The sequence below is a fragment of the Panthera onca genome, chromosome C1, assembly GCF_046562875.1.
Source record: "Panthera onca isolate mPanOnc1 chromosome C1, mPanOnc1 haplotype 2, whole genome shotgun sequence".
NCBI lineage: Eukaryota > Metazoa > Chordata > Mammalia > Carnivora > Felidae > Panthera > Panthera onca.
Genome location: NC_138346.1, coordinates 47,382,598 through 47,406,581, shown reverse-complemented (window position 1 = coordinate 47,406,581; position 23,984 = coordinate 47,382,598). Strand labels below are relative to the sequence as shown.

The 23,984-nt window shown below is 36.1% G+C and overlaps 1 long non-coding RNA gene across 2 annotated transcripts in view; it reads left to right on the top strand.

The window, feature by feature from the left end:
* Window positions 1–23,228, top strand: part of LOC132671476 (uncharacterized) — a 48,051-nt gene extending 24,823 nt beyond the window's left edge. For both annotated transcript variants that reach the window (XR_009607113.3, XR_013557044.2), the window contains one exon: window positions 22,537–23,228. This is a non-coding gene — a long non-coding RNA (uncharacterized LOC132671476). The remainder of the gene's footprint in view (window positions 1–22,536) is intronic.
* The last annotated feature ends 756 nt before the right edge of the window (window positions 23,229–23,984 follow it).

Genomic DNA, 23,984 nt, shown 5'->3' with positions numbered 1-23,984 from the left:
TTCTGATTATGTCAAGTCAGCTAACTAGCAATATGTTAAAGAAAGAAAATCTAAAATCACTCAAATTACTCCCACTGCCATTTTAGTCAGATCCATTGTACAAGTTATTCAAATAATATTGCAACTTTTAAACATAGGAAACAGCCCATGTACATCCATCTAAGTTTTCAATTTTTTGAAGATCTAATACTCTATCAATATCTCTGGGAGCTTTTTCCACAAGGTGCTACTTATTATTGGGAAGACTCTAAAGTCGCCTTCTGATCTAAATCTTTGGTAACCTCTAGGAGACATGATGAATGCTTTGTTTACGAGATTTACTTTTGCCTTTTCCAAAACAGTGTGAGTGAAGTATACAGGATTTATCTGGTATATTTGATCAACACAGATCTTCAAAATTTTTCCACAAACTGATACATCTTGGCTGAATTATATGAAAATTTATATCTGCTTTCCCTAAATTTTCCACAATACAAATATGAAGCCAAGCAGAGTAGAAAGTCTACCATGGAGCCCTCAAACATAGAAAACATGTGGAATGTATTGGAGTGGAGCTGACACCAAACTAAGAAAGGTCAATGAATAAGATTAGCTGAGGAGCAATGTCAAGGATGTTTGGCAGGACACTGACATTCTTTTTTTTTTTTTAAGTTTATTTATTTGAGAGAGACAGAGACAACACAAGTAAGGGAGGGGCAGAGAGAGAGAGAGAAAGAGAGAGAGAGAGAGGAAGAGAGCAAGCTCCACACTCAATACAGAGCCCAGCACGGGGCTTGAACTCGCAAACTGGGAGGTCATGACCTGAGCCAAAATCAAAAGTCAGATGCTTAACCAACTGAGCCACCCAGGCGCCCTGGAAACTGACATTCTTAAAAAAAAAAAAAAAAAGATTTCATGGTTCATGGTAAGGTTAAAGAAAAGTAATAATAAATGCTATGAGTTTGGGGACAGAAGAGACAAAATTTTTAATTTATTTTAAAATGTGATAGATTAATGAGAATGTAAATCAAATAGGAGTCAAAGGAAGAGTTGAGAGGAAGTAGAGACAACAGGATTCAAAAATACATTCCTTTAAAACTCATTTGCACACAATGATTAATATTTTTATAGAATTTTATCAGTCAGATGCTTATAATGTATCCATTAGTCTTAATTACCAAGTCACATTATTTTGAACCAAATTATTGTCCCTCCATGACCCAGTGCTATAAAAAAATTAAATATACTGTGCACATGACCCTAATAAACACAATTTAAAATATGCACTAAAGAAAGGTCTTTCGTTTTCAACTTTTCAAGTAAGTCTCTTTCAGGGAAAAAAAAAATAATTGAGAATGTAACTATATGAAAAGTGTGCCTGAAAAAACAATTACACAGTAACTGTGTTCAAAAAGACGTGTGTCTCATCATAACATTTTGACCAGCCTTGATCTATTGAGGAGCTGACTATAAATCATGACAATGGTAGGAAGTGCCCTGGGATCAGAGACTACTCCAGTGTTACTGTAATTTCTACAAAGTATTTCCTCTTTGATACTACTTGTTTGTGATACATAGTTTAAGACTATTCCTCACTCCAGGCATAGTGATGACTCAAATTCTCCTTTTCTTTTCCAATTCCTTAGAAAATTTTCAATAATAATCTTTGATTGTTTAATAGGTGCTATTTCATGTGAGAAAGTCTGATTTACTCCTAAATACTTTTGCTTCTGCTTATTACTTTAGCCTTTATTTGGGTTTCATGTTGTAATGATCTATTTATTTCTGCTCTCACTCTTGACCAGATGCTAACTTTAGGTTACTCTTACTTTTTTTTAGAATGGACCAGTGAATACAAACCTAGTATTGTTTAATCCTTTTCTAAATGGCAAATTTCAGTGAGGGTCACACACTGGTAACAAACCCATGTGGGAAATGAACCTGATTGGGAAAACATGCTACAAGTTTGTTTTAGCTTAATGCCTTTTAAATAATTCACAGTGAGAATTTTAAGACTAAATCATGTAGATCCATTTTCAGTGTTTGTTTATGGGAGGGTGAAATAATCCGGTTCTGTGTGCCAGCGACTATGTAACCTTTGTCCCTTAGCCACTCTAGTCCTTGCTTGTCTCATTAACAGAGTGTGAAAATTAGACATGACTTCCATGGGCCCTACAACTCTGATTCCATGATTTGCCTCTTTCTGCTTCATGAGCGTGATTCCAATACATATAAGACAAAAACATTTCAAAAGTAGAGTCCCATGTCTAGGACACTGTAAACTACTAATAGTTAATAGAATAAATAAATTAATAAATAAATAAAGGGTACTTTGAAAGGGAATTAATATTACTAAGTCTCTACATCTTCAGACTTGTCCTTTTCTCTGTTTAGAATTCCTTTTCCCAGTTCCTCACATGGCAGGTTCCTCATCACTCTTATTGCAGATTGAATGTCACTTCTTATGTGTTGTCCTTTCTGACCACCTATCCTAGGGAAATAGTGGGAAATCCTTTCAAAAGGTCTAGTTTATCCCTTGAGAAATATGTTTTTAAAATTTCTCTAGGAGACTTATTTTCAGAAAGTTATTTAATGGCTCTGGTAATCATAAACACATTATTTTGACATAATGAGTTAAATAGTGTACTAAAGATGGAAATGAACATTCAAATGTAATGAGTTTAATTGATTAAAAGAGAGTGTTCTTTGGGGATTAAGCAATATTTGCAGATGTTGAGTTTATTGCCTGAAATGTGCTGATTCAAGGGTCTTAAATGTTAAAAGCGTTTGATTATTAAACACTGCCTTTAAAATATGTAAAAAAAAAAAAAATGGATTCAATTCTCTCTCTCTCTCTCTCTCTCTCTTTTTTTTTTTTTTTTTTTTTTTTTTTTTTGGTCCAGCATTGCAGCATCTATGGAAACAGGATTGTGTCAGCCAAAGTCCTATTTAAGCAGTATATTTAGCCTCATAAAATTGAGGCAGTTATTGTGACAGAGTTAGGATCCTCTAGACTGTAAATTTCTTTGCTTTTGATGATGTTGGCAGTTTTGAGGAATACTGGTCAGGAATTTTTAGAATGTCTCTCATTTTGGGTTTGTCTGATGTTTTTCTTATACATTATGGCTATGAATCTTTGGGAGTATGACCATAAAAGTGAAGTGCCATTTTCATGTGATAGAGTTTTGTACTCTGTTTATCATGATAACATATCACTCTGTATAATTATCTGATATTATATAGTATACAATATTATTGATAGAAAATTTGTGTTTATAAATTTATTTGTTTAAAATATGCTTCCCAACAAAATAATTCCGTGAAAGCTAGTATTTAGCTGTCTTTTTTTTTTTAAATTAATGTTTATTTACTTTTGAGAGAGAGAGACAGAGAGACAGAGTGTGAGCAGGCGAGAGGCAGAGAGAGGGAGACACAGAATGTGAAGCAGGCTCCAGGCTCTGAGCTGACAGCACAGAGCCCAATTCGCGGCTCGAACTCACAAACCATGAGATCATGACCTGAGCTGAAGTTCTACATTTAACCAACTGAGCCACCCAAGCACCCTGAGTGTATTATCTTCTGTATAGGCAGCTGAATCCCATCTCAACTCCATTTTAATGCTGTGGCTACTGTATCATGTAATATACTAAGGCAGGGTCTTTGAATTTGGGTATAATGTCAAGAAGAAGTTACCCCTTGAGATTTAAACTAACTTAAATCAATAATATAAATAAGTAATCAATAATATAAATCAATATCTCTTTACAGAGGTATCTTAGTCTAAGAAGTGGTCTTAGATTTGAGTATTCCCTAAATCAAATTAGGACGATCAGAATTCACATAAATCTAATCATGGAGACCAGTATATGTAATATATCCTTTTGGATATATCAAGACAGCATATCAAGACAGTACCCGTGGGGCACCTGGATCACTCAGTCAATTAAGCAGCTGACTCTTTGATTTCAGCTCAGGTCATATCTCACAGTTTGTGAGTGCAAGCCCCACATTGGGCTCTGTGCTGACAGTGTGGAGCCTGCTTGGGATTCTCTCTCCCTCCCTTTTTCTCTGTTCCTCCTCAACTTGTGCGCTTGCTCTCTCTCTCAAAATAAATAAACATATATATATATATATATATATATATATATATATATATATATCAGAAGATACTTACTAGGATTTGCTATTAAGATCTTAAAAGGATATGTCATTTGCAAATACCTTCTCTTATTCTGTAGATTGTCTTTTAGTTTTGTTGTTTCTTTTGGTGTGCAGAAGCTTTTTATTTTGATTTAGTCCCAATAGTTTATTTTTGCTTTTGTCTCCTTTGCCTCAGGAGACCTATCTAGAAAAAAGTTGCTGCAGCCAGTGTCAAAGAGGTTACTGCCTATATTCTCTTCTAGGATTTTGATGGTTTCAGATCTTAACATTTAGGTCTTGAATTCATTTTGAATTTAGTTTTTCATGTGGTGTTAAAAATGTGGTCCAGACTCTTTCTTTTGCTTGTTGCTCTCCAGTTTTCCCAACACCATTCATTGAAGAGATCATCCTTTTCCGATTGGATAGTCTCTCCTGCTTTATTGAAGATTAATTGACCATATAGTTGTAGGTTTATTTCTGGGTTTTCTGTTTTGTTCCATTGATTTATGTGTCTGTTTTTGTGACAGTACTTTACTGTTTTGATTACTACAGATTTGTAATATCATTTGAAATCCAGAATTGTGATGCCCCTAGCTTTCCTTTTCATTAAAAAAAAAATAATGTTTATTTATCTTAGAGAGAGTGAGAGAGACAGAGCATGAGCCGGGGTGGGGCAGAGAGAGAGGGAGACACAGAATCTGAAACAGGCTCCAGGCTCTGAGCTGTCAGCACAGAGTCCAACGTTGGGCTCAAGCTCACGGACTGTGAGATCATGACCTGAGCCAAAGCCAGACACTCAACTGACTGAGCCACCTGGGCGCCACATTTGCTTTTCTTTTTCAAGATTGCTTTGGCTCTTCAGGGTCCTTTGTGTTTACATACACATTTTAGAATAGTGTGTTCTAGTTTTGTGAAAAATGCTGTTGGTATTTTGGTAGGGATTGCATTAAATGTGTAGACAGCTTTGAGTAGTATAGACAATTTTACGAAATTTGTTCTTCCAATTCATGAGCATCTAATGTCTTTCCTTTTCTTTGTGTCATCTTTAATTTCTTTCATCAGTGTTTTATAGTTTTCAGAGTACAATTCTTCTTTGTTTAGGTTTATTCCTAGGGATCTTATTATTTTGGGTACAATTGTAAATGGGATTGTTTTCTTAACTTCTCTTTCTGTTGCTTCATTATTCTTATTCATTATTATGCAACAGATTTCTGTACATTGATTTTGTATCCAGCGACTTTACTGAATTTGTTTATCAATTCTAGCAGTTTTTGGGTGGAGTCTTTGTTTTTTTTTTTTTAAATATATATATATATATATATATATATATATATAGTATCATGTAACCTGGAAATAGTGAAAGTTCTAATTCTTCCTTACATATTTGGATGCCTTTTATTTCTTTTTGCTGTTTGATTGCTGTGGCTAGGATTTCCAGTACTATGTTGAATAAAAGTGGTGAGAGTAGACTTCCTTGTCTTGCTCCCGACTGTAGGGGAAAAGCACTCAGTTTTCCCCATTAAGGATGATGTTAACTGTGGGTTTTTTATATGTGGCTTTTATTATATTGAGGTGTGTTCCCTCTAAACCTACTTTGTTGAGGGTTTCTATCATGAATGGATGTTGCACTTTGTCAAATGCCTTTTCTGCATCTATTGAAATGATCATATGGTTCTTATCCTTTCTCTTACTGACATGATGTTTCACATTGATTGATTTGCTAATATTGAACCACACTTGCAACCCAGGAATAAATCCCACTTGGTGTGGTGAATGATTTATTCTGCTCTTTTAGGATGGAATTTTCTGAGTATGTCAGCTAAATTCATCTGATCCGGTGTGTCGTTCAGAGCCATTGTTTCCTTGTTGATTTTTTGTTTAGATGATCTGTCCATTGATGTAAGTAGGGTGTTAAAGTCTCTTACTATACTTGTATTATTTTCAGTTAGCTCCTTTATGTGTGTTATTAAATATTTTATGTATTTGGGTGCTCCTATGCTGGCTGGGTACGTAAATATTTACAATTATCATATATTTTTTTTTGTGGATTGTCCCTTTCATTAGTATATAGTGTCCATCTTTGTCTCTTATTACAGTTTATGTTTCTAAGCCTATTTTGTCTGATATAAGTATTGCGACTGTGGTCTTCTTTTGACATCCATTTTCATGACAGATGTTTCCCTGTCACCTACCTCACTTTCAGTCTATAGGTGTCTTTAGTTCTAAAATGAGCATCCTGAAGACAGTGTATTATTGGGTCTTGCTTTTTTATCCATTATGTCACCCTATGTCTTTTGAATAGAACATTCATTTCATTTACTTTCAAAGCAATTATTGATATGTGTTTATCATCATTTTATTACTTGTTGTTTCTGAAGATTTTCTCCAATCTGTTCTTGTGTTTCTCTCATATTTTGCTTATTTTCTTCAGTGGTGTGTTTGGATCTCTTTCTCTTTTTTCTTTGCATAGTTATTAGTGTTATTTTGATATATAATTACCATTAGGTTTGTATATAACCTCTTCTGCATATAGCTGTCTATATTAAGTTGGTGGTCATAAATTTGAACCCATTCTTTACTCCTCTCCTCCCCAAATTTTAGGTATATGTTATGTTTTATATCCTTTTATTTTGTGAGTTCTTTGATTGTTTTTTTACAGACATCTTCATTTTTACTGGTTTTGTGTTTCATACCTTTATACTGTTGCTTTTAGTCTCTCCTTTCCACGTCAAGAGTCCCTCTTTAATATTTCTTGTAGGGTTGATTTAATGGTCATGAATTCCTTGTTTGTCTGAGAAACACTTTATCTCTCCTTCTATTCTGACTGATAGCCTTGCTGGGTAGAGTATTCTTGGCTGCAGATTTTTCCCACTTAACACTTTGAATATATCATACTACTTCCTTCTGGTCTGCCACGTTTCTGCTGAAAACTCTCCTGCTAGTCTTATGGGTTTTTTCTTGTAAATTACTGTCTTCTTTTGTCTTGCTGCTTTTAAACTTTTTTCATTATCATTATCTTTTTCCAATTTAATTATAATACGTCTTGGTATGGATCTACTTTTGTTGATTTTGATGGGAGTTCTTTATGCCTTCTGGATCTGTTTATTTCCTTCCTCACATTAGGGAAGTTTTTACCTATTATTTCTTCAAATAGCTTTTCTGCCCCTTTTCTCTCTCTTCTTCTGGGACTCCTATAATATGAATGTTATTATGTTTGATGGAGTTCCCTAAGTGTATTCTTGTTTTGCATAGTTCTTTTTTCTCTCTTTTGTTCAGCTTGTTTACTTTCCTTTTCTGTCTTTAGGTCACTAATTCATTCTTCTGCTTCTTCCACCCTGTTGTTCAATCTATGAAGCATGTTTTTCATTTCATTTATTGAGCCCTTTATCTCTACTATGTTATTCCTTATCTCTATGTTGAGAATCTCACTCCTGTCTTCCACTCTTTTCTCAAGTCCATTGAGTATTCTTATGATCATTACTTCAAATTCTCTACCAAACATATTGCTTATATCTGTTTTGCTTAGATAATTGCCTTTAGCCTTGTCTTGTTTTTCATTTGGGAGAAATTTCTGTGTCTTGTCGTTTTGTCTACATCTCTGTGCCTGTTTCTTTGTGTTAGGAAAGTCAGCTATGTCTCCTGTTCTTGAAGGTAACGGCCTTATGAAAAAGAGGTCCTGTATGCTTGCTGTCTAGTGTACCCCTGTTCTCCAGGGCCTTGCACTTCTGGGAATATCTCCAGTGTGTGCTGCATGTGCTCTGTTGTTTTGTCTTGGCTACTTTATCCTTCAGGTCAGTAATCTGCAGGGGCTCTCTTTGCCTGTTGTGGGCAGTGTCTGGTCCCTGGCCTGAATGTGGCCTGTTTTAACTAGGTCTGTTTGTGAAATGAGACCTGGCACCATCTCTGCAGGAACTGAGGCTCTGCACAACTCCCATGTGGAGAGACACAGTGTCAGTAGGTGTTAAGCCTGTCTTCTGGGGAGGGGGCCCACCGGGCTGGGACTGAGGCAAACATGACTGGGAGGGGCAGTTCCCCTGGAATGTAGGGGGGGTGAGACTTAGTGTAAGCAAGTTAGTTAGTGAGTGTTAGCCCTGCACTCATTTCTGCAGGTGCACCTGTTCTTATGCTGAAGGATGGGGAGAGGGGAGCTTGGCACCAACCAGCTCTTTTGTTTCCAGAGGGGTCTCTCTGTGAACACTGTCTCTCTGGGATACATTCTGAGATGAGTGAATAACCTCCACACTGTGGGCCTCCAGGTGCTCTTCAGATCTCTGTTTCCATGATGTACGTACGTAAGTTATTTCCCTACCTTCTTTCCAAGGGCAGCCCCATGTCCTCTAAGTTCTCTCAGAGCCAAGCTTGCTGACTTTTAAAATGCCAGACTTTAAGCCCCTCCCACCCCCAGTTGCAAGAACTCACTAAATTCAACCTTCCTCACAATCCCCCAAGCCAATTGCTGTGGGGATTTGTTTTCCCAATGTGTTCCCCTGTATGCTAGTCTGTCTCTTACCCTTTTTCACAACCGCATCTTCCTTCCCACCCAAGCAGTTATGATCCATTTCTCTCCCAAGTCAAGTCTCTATACTTCCTACCTTCTTCAGTGTGACCTCTTCTCTACTTTTAGTTGTAGAGTTTGTTCTGCCAGTCTTCAGGTCAGTTTCTGGGGTACTTAGGATGATTTTGATAGTTATCAAGCTGTATTCATGGGATGAGGTGAGCCTAGGGTCCTCCTATTCCACAGCTATCTTCCAGCCTCTATCCTCCACTAACTTACATCTTAAACTCAGAAGTCAATCATAGAAATTAGAAGCATTATTGGAAATGTAAATGGAGAAATAAATCCATTCTGTAAAGGCAACTTAATTTAATGGTTTTCAAGAAGGACAACTTTCAGTGAATTGGTAGAGCAATTGTAATTAGGAATGTTTGGTGCTTTAAAATATGAAGCAATAAGTGAAAAAACTTCAGGCCTGAGATATGTTCACATAAACTATTAGTGAAGCAAAATGAAATAATGCTGTTTAAGGGGAATGGCAAATAATGCTAAGGCAGTTGTGAACAGGGTTGACTAATGATTCAAGCATCACCCCTTCTGATCCACCCTCATGAACACTTTCTCGTTAAGAATAAGGCTGTATTCTTTGTAACACTATATACTTTTGAATTACCCCCAGAAGACTACTTAACACAGTTGTTTTATATACTGCCTCTGTCTTCCTCATGGACTGGGAGATCATTGAGGACAGATATGTCTTTTTTGTCATTCACTGATACATTTGTTCACTAATCCAACCATTCAGACATTCATCTATTTATTCTCATGTTCAAAATATATTTTTGAGTATCTACAATAGGGCAGACCAGTTGAGCCTGATTATGAACACTTAAACTTGAAGTCTCCTGCAACTTACACAATAGGTCCCCAAAATAAATATACATATGTTAAATAAATAAATATGCATACACTTCATGTAGTTGTTTTGGTCCGTTACACACTATTTGTATGTCCCATTGGTTCTGGTTTCAGGGGGAAAAACAGTGAAACCCATATATCCTGAGATACTGGTACACTAAACTCCACCTCTACTTTCTGTGACCAGTTTTGTCTTACAACTAACTGGAGGAAGCTAGTCAAATCCACAAACAGCCTAAAAGGTCTAAAGGTCTACACTGGCTATAGAAAGCTTTGTAGTATCAGAAACTAAAATAATTGTCTACATAGTTCTACACAGTAGTCTTCAATTATGCCATGTATTTTTACTATATATATCTACTTGCCCTCAGAGCCAGAAGCCAGAGAATTTATTGATATCAAATTGTATTGAGCATTTATTTAAAAAAAAATGTTTATTTATTTACTTTGAGAGAGAGGGAGAGTGAGCATGAGTGGGGGAGGGGCAGAGAGAGAGAGAGAGGGAGAACGAACCTGTGCTGTCAGCACAGAGCCCAATACAGCTCAGTCCCACAAATTGTGAGATCATGACCTCAGCTGAGATCAAGAGCTACTTGTTTAACTGACTGGGCCACCCAGATGCCCCTGTATTCAACATTTCCTTATTAACTTCTTACCTTCTGCTGAATTTTGTCTTTTCCCACTATGAACTTAATGCAGAGTGAACATGACATTTCTTCATCTTGTTCCTTCTAATATGGTGGTGCAAATTATGATGCCCCTTAGAACTCTAGGTGCCTACAACCTCAGTTAAGTGCTATTAATGGAGATAGACTTTCAGATATTCTTGAATTAATATGAATACTGTGTAAAGCCCTTCAGATTGTATTATGCCTTGGTTATACGGCAAAGTTTCAGATTCTGGACTGAGAATTGCCAGTAAATCTAGATCGATCATATTTTCACATTTCTCCTCAATTTTGCCTCACAACCACTGACTTTGGTGGTTGATAAGAGCCAATAGCAATTTGATTTCTGGTCCAACAGTGAGGAGTATACCTTCAAAGCACAGAGATAATATCCCTCTCCATCTTGTCTAGTCAAAATAGCTATTTTACTAGACAAAAAAAATCTCTTATACATAAATGCTCTGGCCTATTAAATATTTAGTTTTCAGTATATGTTTATCTATAGACTCTTCATTTGTCTCCTCTTACCCATACTTTTCCACACTTAACAGGCTAACACGCTTTCACAATAAATGTAGGAATTCACTTGTACTTTGGCCATGCAAGGATTCAAAAACATGTTCCACCCCAAATCCCACCCCTGTACCATAAATAACATCTATACAAAATAGTAGAAGAAACTTAGTTTATAAAAGGAGACCTATGTACCAACCTATAGTCTTAGGCAAAGCACAATGATCCATTTGGTGTAAAAAAAAGCTGCTGGATATCAATAGTACCTTTGAATCATGGAGACATTATTTGGAAGATGTGGCCCTATGATAATGAACCTGGGAAATAAAATTTAGGACAACTCAGTCTAAAAAGTTAGAAACCACTGGAGGGTATTGAGCAGGAAGTGGCATTATCAGCCATGCTTTATTTGGGTTAACTGTAAGGGTAAAGGAAATTTATTAAGACTATTATAAAACTATTAAAATTATCTGGGTCAGAGATGTGACAAGTATTTGAATTCTAGATATATTTTGAAGGTAAAGTAAATAAGATTTTCTAATGGATTGGATGTAAGTACAAAGGAAAGTGAAAAGTCAGGAATTACCACCCCCCACCCCCCAAACTTTTGGCTTGAGCAGCTGGAAGATGGAGATTCCATATTTTAAATGAAAAAGATTGTAAAATGAGAAATTTGTAAGTACAGCTCAGGATTTCAATTTTGGACTAGTTGAGTTTGTCATGCTTATTAAGTAGCCAAATAAAGATGTCAAGTAGGCATTTGAATATAGGAGTCAAGTTCAGAGGCATGATCTCAACCAGATACATGCATATGAGAACTGCCAGAGCACAGATGGTATTTAAATCCCTATGAACAAAAAATGTCACCTGGGAAGTTAGTGTAGATAGAAAAGGTTAGAAGATACGTAAGAACTAGAGCCCTTTACTACTTACAGGATAAAGAGATGAAGAAAAATCCATGAAAGAGATTGAGAAGGAGCAACCAGTGCACTAGGAAGAAAACCAAGGGAGTGTGGTGCTGTAGAAGCTGAGCAAAGGACATACAAACAGGAAGGCATGATCTGTGCCAAATGCTGCTTCTAGGTCAGGTAGAATGAAGAGAAAGAATTGAACACTAAATTATGAGTTATTGTATACTTTAGAACATTATTATAAGTTTTAAGCTACACGTATTTGTAGACAGTTCTTTTTCCATTGAATGGACTATGATATCAACAAATCCTGTTGTTTTTTACATATTGTGAGTAAAAGAACCTCTTCAGATGTTGTTACAATCAATATGTAGACTGTGTTGACTTGAGCTATTACACAAGCAAGCTCTGAGTTTTGCAGAAAACTGCATTAATGTGGTTTGTTTTTATTGGTTAGGTTACAGATTGCAGCGAGACAAAGAAGAAACGTATTTTTCCATTTTCAGATTAAAGAAAAACACACACAAATTTTCTTGAAGTCTAGACAACTCTCTTTTTTCAATTTGATGTAAGAAATTTTTCTTTTTTAGCCCTGTGAACTTCAGGTTCCTGATAGTCGACATTTATGCTTAGTATTCCCTTAGCAACCATCGTAAATAAAATGATTTATACTTTTTTTTCCAAACTAATAATCCATAGTTACATAAATCTCATTTATAAATGCGACTTTAAAGAAATCCTAGGGTACAACGTAAATGATATATTTAAAAATAAAGGCACTATACGTAGTATATTCACCATGAAACAGTTGAAATATTGTGTCAAACAAAGTTATACAATTTAAAATTTAGGGGGAATATCACATGATTTTAAATCTAATTTTAAAGGTGTTTTGTTTTGTTCACACACATTATGCTCAGAGACTGAGATTGTCTTCGCCAATAATTTATTTAACACAGGTTCACCATGGGAATTATAATTTTCGTTGTACAATTTAAATTAATTATTATAATTTAAATTTAAATTATATAATTTTTAATTATAATTTACAGTCACAAGCCAAAAGCTTACAGATAATGTCTCTTAAGAAGCCAATAAAGAAATAACATTCTCTCCAAACCAATGACAGATTAATTACACTATTTTTCCAGGCAAAGGAGAGATGAAACAAATAAAGCCCAGATTTAGTTGAGGTTTAGCGTTCTACAAGCTGGTTCTCAGGAAAGTTAGTTTAGCCAGCCAGGAGCTGACATCCAGCTGCCAGTACAAAGTGAAAGTCCCTTGTTGCTAGAGCACGATGCTAGTGGAACAAAGGCACTGGTGTTGGCAGGCGAGATGATCTCCTTCGTGGGGTTGCTGCATGGCTTTCACCACTACCAGCCCAGGGCAGGAGCGAATGTCCAAAGGTCTTTGGAGAGCTGTTTAGATCAGTAGAGCAGCCTTGCTCAGGCAGAACACCCTCAGTAAGTCCTCACAAATTCTTGGTATTTAAAGTTTAAATATACATGACTTTATGGTTAGTCACTTCTCCATATATTCACGTCAATGAGCACTCAGTAGCACAATAATTTTGATGACATTATTCTGACATGACCTCTGCATCATAAGCAAATTCACCTTTGGATCAAAGCAACTTTGCTTAAGCCATAAACAAGTAGATTTGAAATCATAACGAACCAATAGACCACAAAAGGCCTTTTATCTCACTCAGATCTTTAATTTGTCAAGACTATATTGATTCAATCACATTATTAGTAATAAATAGAATAAATACATAAATAATTCTTTTTTTGCAAGATTTGCCTATAGGTGGAGAAATGAGTCTCTTGAATACTTTACACAAGAATAATATTTGTAACCTCAAATGATGCTAAGATATGCTTTACTTTTAATGTAAGTATTATCTATTGCTGCTACTTTGTGTAAGTAGTGCATGAGGACATGAGGCTGGAAATAAAATGTACACTTTTTCAAATAATTAATGATAACATGCAAGATCTAAGTGTGTTTCTATGGGCAGCATTTTATAATATTCCAGTTGATATTTGATCTTAAATTCCTCAACTGAGAAATCAATATAGAAAGTTGTAAGACCTTATTTCAGGGCCCCACCCAAGGCTGCTGCTGATTATGTTTCAAAAGATTTCCTCTGCAGATTTTCCACTGCCTTCACAGGAGCTCTGAAGCACTTGGGATGAGACACCATTTCCTTTATTTACGGGAAGTGTTGCTAAGTTGGGGCCTCTATACTTACCATGACATTTTGCTTCAGAAAGATAGGAGAAAGAAAAACAACCAAGACTTTTGGCAGATGGTGTCTGCATGATTATGAAACAGGGTTACCTGCGAAGCGGGGTGTGTCTGAGGGGAATAGCGGCAGTGGAAACAGAATAGGTAAAAGGTAATCTTGACTGACAAATTTTTAAACAGAAATTTTTGATTTTAAAACCTGATACTAAATATTAAATTCTGACTTTCTTATGAACAAGACACTGGCTCATTCAGTAAACCAACCACTTAATTTCAGCTTTCTGAGAAATGCCAGGAGAAGTCACTCAAGAGAGCAAAATTGACAGAGAAGTTAAATTTCTCCCCACATGAATTTTTCTCTAATTGTCCTAAAAATACATAGAAGCATTTCATTGCTTGAGGAAGAACTTCTATACCCAATTTGAAAAACTCAAGGCTATTTTTCTTATGTGTGTGTGTGCAGTTATTTTGCCAGCGCTTGTCAATACTGCTCAGCTCACATTTTCTTACCCACAAACCATTTGATTTTAATTTTGGGGTTTCCAAAGAGTTTATTAGGAACAAAAAAATAAATTGAGAACATGGCACTCTCTTTTTTTCTCCTAAAGGATTAATGAAATTGGAGATGATATTTTAAATAAAAATTCAACTCATATTTTATTTTTTTAATATTTTATTTATTTTTGAGAGAGAGAGAGAAAGAGAGAGAGAGAGAGTGAGCGAACGCGGTAGGGACAGAGAGAGAGGGGAACAGAAGAGCCAAAGCAGGCTCCAAGCTAACAGCAGCAAGCCTGAGGTGGGGCTCAAACTCACAAATTCTGAGGTCATGACCTGAGCCGAAGTCTGACACTCAACCGACTGAGCTCCCCAGGTGCCCCTAATTTATTTTTTTTAGTAACATAAAATAACACTGTTTCATTTTCACCATAATTATCAAAATACAAACAGAAATGCTAAATTCAAATTAAATGTAAACTAAATTTAAACTCAATCAAAAGATCATCCTAGGCATTGAAAAAATGGAATTAGACCTACATAGGATTAAAACCAGATTTTCTTGAACACAACTCAAAGAAACCCAAATGGATAGAAAATGTATGAATACAGAATAACATTACTTATTGGGGAGACTACCAAATGTGCTCCAAAATTTATTTTCACCTTTCCTATTTTGTGTCATCAGACACAAAGCGTAAAAAAACTTTAAATCGCAGAAGCATTAAAACAGACTTCTCAGCCTTTGGTGAGATGAATGACACATTTGACTGGAAATGAGTTACCTGGTGAATACTTAAAAGATTACTAAGATATCAAAATGGCTAGTTTGCAAAGATACCACATACAAAGGGGAACACAAGAAATTATTCAATAATCCAGATACCATTTAAAATTATTTTAGTTTTTTTCTAAAAAAAATGTGTGTAAAAGTTCACTCAAGTTTTCTAGAAATACAAGAACAAGAACAAACCCTAAAAGCATTGGATGCAGTGGAAAGAAGGAAGAGCAAATTAAAGTAAAAGAAATAATTGCACTAAAAGAGAAAGTTACCTATAACAAGAAAGAGAAACAGAAGAAGAAAGAAAATGTGAAAAATTCTCATGTGTGCAAGATGGAGAGTTCTAAGGGAAAGATTCAGGAGAGGACCAGAATTTAGCAGGAGAATACAGGATCTGAGTTTTAATACGAGTTCGTATTGTTTATTTGGGCTTTGCACTTTGGAGAGTAATTTATATCTGGTTGCTTCGTTGAGTAGTACTGTTATAATAAAGGTTGTGACCATGAGAGCTAACATTTCAAAGAATCTACTATATTTCAGAAATTGTGCTAAGCATTTTACAGGTACTGTCTCTTTGAACAGTTACAATAACTTTATAAGAGGTACAGATGAATAAACCAATATTCAAAGAGATTAGAAAACTTGTTCTTGGCCGCCTGGCTACTAACCAGGCCACCTGGCTACTAATGGTTCGTAACAGACTTTGCACAACTGATTTTCCAACTCTAAAGCTTGGGTCATCGCTGTTTTTGCTCTGCTGTCTCCCCAAAGACTAGTCAAAGGAGAGGGTACATTCTAAAAGGAACAATAATTTTAACTCACAAGGTATTTTTTTTTTCTTTTGAGATGCCACATAGCCTTCATGCTTCTTGCTTTGGTTTACAAATCAGAGCCAAATGTTTCATACCTCTTACAAAGTATCTCTGAGGTTTACACCACAATGGATGTTTGTGGGCAAAAGGGAAGGCAGGACAAAGAAGCACTCAACTTTGCACAATGAACAGAGGAAGAAAGGAAGAAAGAGTGGAAGAAAAGGACAAAAAGAGAAAGAAGAAAACCAAGACAGAGAAACAAAAGTCCAAAAAAGAAATATTGAAAATTATTGGAATACTAATTACTTAGAGATATTTTCTTACACAAAGGGGTTACATAACTGAAATTTGATACCAAAAGACTATAGTTATACAAGATGAAGAATGTCTATAAAACAATAGCTAATAAAAACCTAACACTCCCATGAATTAGACACTCTTTTAACCTTTCCACATATTAACCAGTTTAAAGTAAATTGATTTTATAAATTAGGTCCTATTATTATTCCTACTTAACAGATGAGGAAATTAGGTCTCAGGAAGGTAATTGAGGGCTGCCAGAGTCCCACAGCTGTAAGTGGCAAAGCCAGGATATGAAAACTGGGTTGTTGTCAGAGTCCATGGTCTAAAAGTTCTTCATGAAATATAAAAATACAAAGATTAGTTAAGGGCAGTAAATCTTTTTGCTTCCTCCACTCAAGCATAGTAGCTTTGAGTAGAGCTAGAACAATTCTTTTTTTTTTTTTTAAACGTTATTTATTTTTGAGACAGGGAGAGACAGAGCATGAACAGGGGAGGGTCAGAGAGAGGGAGACACAGAACCTGAAACAGTCTCCAGGCTCCGAGCTGTCAGCACAGAGCCTGACGCGGGGCTCGAACTCACGGACCGCGAGATCATGACCTGAGCCGAAATCGGCCGCTCAACCGACTGAGCCACCCAGGCGCCCCTAGAACAATTCTTTCAAATATTCGTGTTTATGCAAGTCATTTACAGACCTTGTTATAATCCAGATTGCCTTCAGTAGATCTGGGGTGGGTCCTAAGATTCTGCATATCTAATCAGTTCTGTTAAAAAATTATTAAATAAGGCAATATTTTAAAGGTTGTTTAGTTGATACAAACAACCTTTATTTGATATTTCATGATGGAGACTGTCTTCTTTGGGAGAAGTGTGATACAAGGTGAAAGGCAGGAAGCTTTTATAAGATAAAGAATAAAGAACAAGGAAGAGACAGAAAATATCTGATGGGCTGGGGCCACATAGTCAACCTTGTTTGAGGTGAGAAAGAATAAGGAAGTCTAGAACCCAGAGTTGACTTAGAATTTGGAGATTGGCTGACTGTATATACTGTATTTCTGTATTTCAAGTGGAGCATTTACATTGCACAATAGTTTTTAAATTTCAGTTTGCTGACATGGCACCCAGGGCAGGAACAGCTCCATCTTGAACCTAAAGGTTATTTCAGCAGTTCCTATGTGATGCTTGATGTTGATGCTGTATCTATAGACCAAAACTAAGTAGCAAGGGTTTAGAATGCTGCTGTGGGCTCCTGAGAGGAGCATGGTGGTGTGGGCGTGGTCAGGGTTTTGTGAAATGACACGGAGATTGGTAAGGGAGGGTTCAAGCACCAAGGTTGAGTTAACACACATGATTGATAATCCATAGACCTTTAGGGATGAGGTAGTCTTGGAGGTCATCACACTGAATTAATTTACTCTAAGAATGAGGTCACACTCAAAGGGACTTGTGGCTTGATTATTCAGCAAGTCAGTGATGACAATCTGTGGCTCTTGTTCCTGGACGTTTGCTCTGTTTATTCTGCCCAGCAGTTCTGAAGGGTATACCCACTCTCCTTGCCTAGCTTAGTCATTACAGAAAATTTATCATGCCTATTCTTTTAAAAAGGGATTCCAGAACCTTGTCTTTTAATCTTAGTTAAAATATACTCCTGGTTTGAAAAAATGTGGAGTTATAAATGAAAGTAAGGGCTTTCTATTAGTCAGGGTTCTGAAGAGAAACAGAACCCATAGGATACACACACACACACACACACACACACACACACACACACACACACACACATATACATACACACACACTCACACATGCATATACACACATATATAAAGAGACTTCAAAAGAAATGGCTCAGGCATGTAGTTGGCAAACTGGAGTTCCAGGATTATCACAGTGTAGTTCTAGTTTAAAAGCCAATAGGCTTGAGGCTCAAAAAGAAATGATGTTTCCATACGAAATCAAAGACCAGGGAAACCCATGTCTCACCTCCAAGTAGGGAGGTAGAAATTTCCTCTTATCTAGAGGAGCATCAGACTTTTCATTCTATTCAGGACTTCAACCAATTGGATAAGGACTACCCATATTGGGGAGGGCAATCGGCTTTCCTCAGTCTACTGATTGAGATGTTCATTTCATTTGAAAATACACATAATTCTGGTGCACCCAGAATTATGTTTAACCAAATATCTGAGAACTACTTGGCCCAGCTAACTTGACATATAAAATTAATCAGTACAGGCTTTGAAAACTTGACTTAATATATTAGAAACGATTTATTTAGAAATACGTATGTTTTGTAGACACACTTGTCTTGAATGAACCAAAGCTATAAAAATCCTGACAAACCATACCTGGTCTAATTTCCTAACTTTAATAGATCAGCCTTGGGAATTCTATTCATTTTCTTCAGGTGCCCAACAGGTGGTGCTATGCATTAATTTACTATATGAATACTGGGATTATTATTATTTAGTTGCTTCTTTTTATGAAGAAGAATAAATATAGCCATCTTAGTTGAACAGTAAGCTTAAAAACCAGAAACTATTTTTCATAAGCTAGTAGCTACTCAAATCTCAGTTCTCTTACTTCCAAGCTCTTTGACTTTGGAAAGTTACTTAACCTCTGAAATTGCAGTTTTTACCTCTAAAAATACAGAAAATAAATACGACCTTCCCCTTTTTGTGAGTATTAATTGAAATAATACATAATAATCCCCTATCACATAGTATGGCACTTAATACAATTTCAGTAAATGCTAGCTACTGTTGATACCATTATTTCTAAAAATTTTTCTCTAGAATAAATAACTATTCTAATCGTATTTAGTATGTATGAAAGATGTTGCATTTAACAAGCATTCTACATTTGAATAAAGTTTATGGACTAAGCCCTCAAGGAACATGCACCAGAAGAAGACAAATTATTGGATTCAGCACTAAGAAAGATATTTTTGAATAAATTTCTAATATGTTACAATACTTTAAATGTTTTCTAACCAACTCTTGATGGAAATATCATTGTTAGTATGTACTTGGTAGTTTAACAAAATTGTATTTCTTGTTTGTAGATTCTTTTATGGCTTAGTCTTTCCATTAGTGATTTAATTCTGTTCATTCTGCTTCTGAAGGGAGAGTCATAATTGTGAAGTTAAATGAAGGTACGTGATTTAGGATAATGTTGTGTTTGGCATTATTTAACTATGGTTATTGTTGCTAAAGAATTCTGAAGATGAAGACTGTCAGTTTGTTGAAAAGAATGATTAACATGTTAAGCTCCTTATAAAACATCTTACAGATAATAATTAAAATGTCCAGCTAATAACATAATAAGTTTCCACTCTTCTGTTAAACTTAACAGCTAAACGAATATTGCTGAAGATATTTAGTGACAAAAGCAGATTTACCCTGGAATCTTAGTGATTTTCTAATGTAGCACTGAGGTTTTGTCACAGTGGCCTAGCCTCTAAGAACGTTTGACAGTAACTGTTTTTCCATTGATGACTTTCTATTAAAAAGGAAATTCTTATAAAGCACAAAATTGGTTATTTCTGTATCTACTCACTTGACATTTAACAAAAGACATGCCTATTAATCCTTCAAAAAAGAGTACAGTGAAATATCTATTCAAAAGCAGCCATATATTAATGGATACGAGGTGGACCAGGAGCCAGGGTGTTCACGTTCTAGTCCACTTAGCAACTGTTTTACTATGTGACCTTGAATAAAAACTTTATTATGTGAACCAATTTTTCTACATTTTTTTTAATTTTTTTTTTTTTTCAACGTTTTTTTATTTATTTGTGGGACAAAGAGAGACAGAGCATGAACGGGGGAGGGACAGAGAGAGAGGGAGACACAGAATCGGAAACAGGCTCCAGGCTCTGAGCCATCAGCCCAGAGCCTGACGCGGGGCTCGAACTCACGGACCGTGAGATCGTGACCTGGCTGAAGTCGGACGCTTAACCGACTGCGCCACCCAGGCGCCCCATAATTTTTCTACATTTTAAAGACATAGCTAATAATAGTACAAAACTGACTGAGAATGTGAACCTTTTGCTTACCCCAAGTCCTTTGATTTAAAAAGAAAAAAAAAATACGTGTCTCATGAGGAATAAATCCCTAATGACATTGGAAGAAAGTCCCTGGACCAGAAATGTTGACACCATTTGAAGATAGATATGGATTGATGAAGGAAATCAGAGCCCTAAATTCATAAATTGATGTCGACTTGGGAGGATTTCTGTGGCTTTATGAGCAGTTCAGGCATGTATCAAGAACAATAATAATGGAATAAAGTAATGGTCCTAGGACAAGGATATTGAACCAAATACATTCATATGGAGAGCCCAAGTTGGATCCCCCTCCCCCATTCCCAGCTCCCAACCCTTATGTTGAAAGACTACTCACAGACTAAAGCAGGGAGTTTGAGATCTGGGTTGGAGTGCTCCAGACAAGTGTCCCAGAGGGAAGAGAGATTCCTCAAACCAGAAGATGTAATATTGTCTCAATTTTCTAACAGAATATTCAACTTGTCATCAACATTCTCACCAGAGGCATGTTCCTGTAAACAAAACCAGTATTCACAAAGAGTGGAACGCATTTTTAAAATAATATTGAACAAATCAATATCAACAAATATTTGAAGAAAGTAGTGAGAGACAACAGGGACCAATTCCCAAGACAACTCATTTAATAGCATGAACATAAAAGATATTAAACTAAATAACACATCTGTAAAATAACACATCTGTAAAAAAATAGTTAGAAAAATCAATTAGAGGTCTTAGGAATAAAAAAATCATTAAAATTATGGTTCAAATAAGGGCTAAAATAATATTTACACCTGTTAAGTGAATTGTTAATTGAAAAACTGAACTTGTAGACATCTCCTAGAATAAGTTGAAAAGAAAAAAATACAAAGTTGGCAGTGTGGCATAAAAAGCAAGAGAAGTGGAAGAAATCATTGAAAGTTTCAACCTACGTGTATTAGGAGTTTCAGAAGGAAGAAACAGAGAAAAATAATAGAGAGGTAACAAACATAAAAAAAAATCCCAGAACCGAAGGCAGATTAAACTGCATCAGCTCTAGGGAAAGGGGACTGAGCAGTGTCCTGAGACAGTGAGTGAACCAAAAGGCCCCACTAAACAAAAGGAGAAATTCTTATAGTTTTCAGAAAGGAAAATCAGATTACCTGCAAAAAATGAAAAATCAGGCTTGTGTATGATGTCTCATCAGTAGGATCGATTGTTAGAAGACAACGAAGCAGTATCATTAAAATACTAAGGGAGACTATGTTGGACCTACTTTCTTATACTCAGGAAAACAGCATTCAGATGAAAAGTGGGAAAATAGATATATTTCCAAAGTTTATTGACTTTCAGGCCTTATTTGATATAATTACATCAGTGTGCACCCCAATAAAATGACAAATGAATTAAAGACTGAATATTCTTGGAATTGTGGTGAATGCAATAGCAACAACAAAATAAGCTGTACAATCTGTCATTAATGCATCATGTTACTATTGATGCATAATATCAAAGCAAAAATAGATAAAAATGACTAAGATCCCAGGAGTTTCCACACGAGAGTGACGTATAGAAGTGAGTATGTGTAGGTATGAGTGGAGTGGGGGATATAAAGGCCCAAGAAGACGCTTGTATTATTTTTTTAAAGTTTATTTATTTTGATAGAGAGAGAGAGAGAGAGAGAGAGAGAGCGCCAGTGGGGGAGGAGCAGAGAGAGGCGGTGGGGGGGGGGGCGGTACAGAAGAGCTGAAGCAGGCTCTGTGCTGACAGAGAACTTATGAACTGTGAGATCATGACCTGAGCCAAAGTTGGACACTTAACCAACTAAGCCACCCAAGTGCCCCAACACTTGTTTTATTTAATGGGAAGTTGGAGACTAATTAATGATAGATCTTGATAGAAAATATAAGATTAAGTGGGTGTGATTAAGATTAAATGAGCATAACCACCACTGAAAGTTGAAATGGTAATTTTTCTGGACTATTAAAGCCGAAAAGCAGAATACTTCCAACTGATTAGAGGGGGAAAACACACACAAAAAGGCATCCTATAGACTATATCAAATAGGATGGATAGAACTAATGTAAATAAATTGGTATTCACAATAAATGTGAATGCGTTTAATTCCCACAAAAGGTAGTAAATCTTACACGGAATAAAATTATAACCTTGGCTGCAGTTTGCTTATAGATAGGCTTAGCCCAGAACAATCTCATTTTACACCTGTTGCCATATTTTCTTAATTAAAGTTCTGTGCCTCAGGAAGATATTGAACAGCTTATAGAATGTGGGAAAAGCTTCAATATTTGCTTATTAACAAGATTATTTTGGCAATATATGAAAGAGAGATTGAAGAAAAGAGACAGGTGAAATACTCTGGAGATTCTGAATTTACTGTTTCACACGTGGATCAACTAAGACAGTATGTTTTGAGTAGCAGTAATACTGAAGAATGCTTATAGATGTTACTTTTTAAAAAATGCCGTGTAAATGACTTTATTAAATGCTATGGAGGAAGAGTAAGCTCTGTTATGCTATGTGTGCCTTATATAAAAGATGGACTAGAGTGACCTGTGGAGTAAGAAAAGTTTTCCAGAGGACCTAATTTTAGTGTTCCACCTGATTAACATCTCAGCATTAGCTGGGAGAAATGGGGGTCAAAGGAGAGAACAGAATGCTCCATGAAAGGGAACAGGAGGAAAGGAACATGGTTCTAGGACTGAAAAATTACCAATGTGACTGGCAAATAGAAAGGAAAAAATGTCATGAAATTAGAATGGATAGGTGGGCAGAGTTTCGGTTAAGGACGTATTCAAGTTAATAAAGTTGTTAAGTCCATCTTATCAACATCCCAAGTTTCCTAGAATGTTCATTGGGATATCTTACTTAAGGGTACAATTAAACAAATTTTATTCCTAGAGAAATGAAAAGTCATTGTAGGTTTTATAACAGGCAAGGGATGATAATAATAGAATTGTGTCTTACAAAGAATATACTAGTTTCTGTGTAAAAAATGGATAGTTCAGAGGATATATCTGCAGGGCAGTGAGGAGTGTAGGTGAGAGAAGATGGTGATTCAAAGTGGAATGGTGATGGATGAGCTAGAAAGAAATAGACAAATTTAATAAATAGCAAACAGAATTAACAGGAATTGGTGACTTGGGATGTGAGTACTCTAGTTACCTATTGCTGTCTAAAAAATTAGCACAAATTTAGCAACTTAACACCAATTTGTTTGCTCACATTTCTGTGGGTCAGAAGTCTAGCACAGTGTGGCTGGAAACTAGGTATCATGAGGCTGAAATCAGGGATTTAAAACATTTTTTTTAATGTTTATTTTTGAGAGAGAGAGAGAGGTGGAGGGAGAGGGAGGGAACAGAGAGGGAGACACAGAATCCAAAGCAGGCTCCAGGCTCTGAGCTGTCAGCACAGCGCCTGATGCGGGGCTCAAACCCATGAGCTGTGAGAGCATGACTTGAGCCAAGGTTAGATGGTTAACCAACTGAGCCATCCAGGCACCCCTGAAACCAGGGATTTCTAATGAGATCTTCGCTGGAGTCGCTGGGGACAACCTACTTCCAATTTCATATGTGTTGTTGGCAGAACAACTTTTCTTGGGGTTGTAAAATTAAGGCCCCATTTTTGGCTCGCTGCTAGCTACGGATTGTTCTCGACTAGAGGGCATTTTCATTCTTTG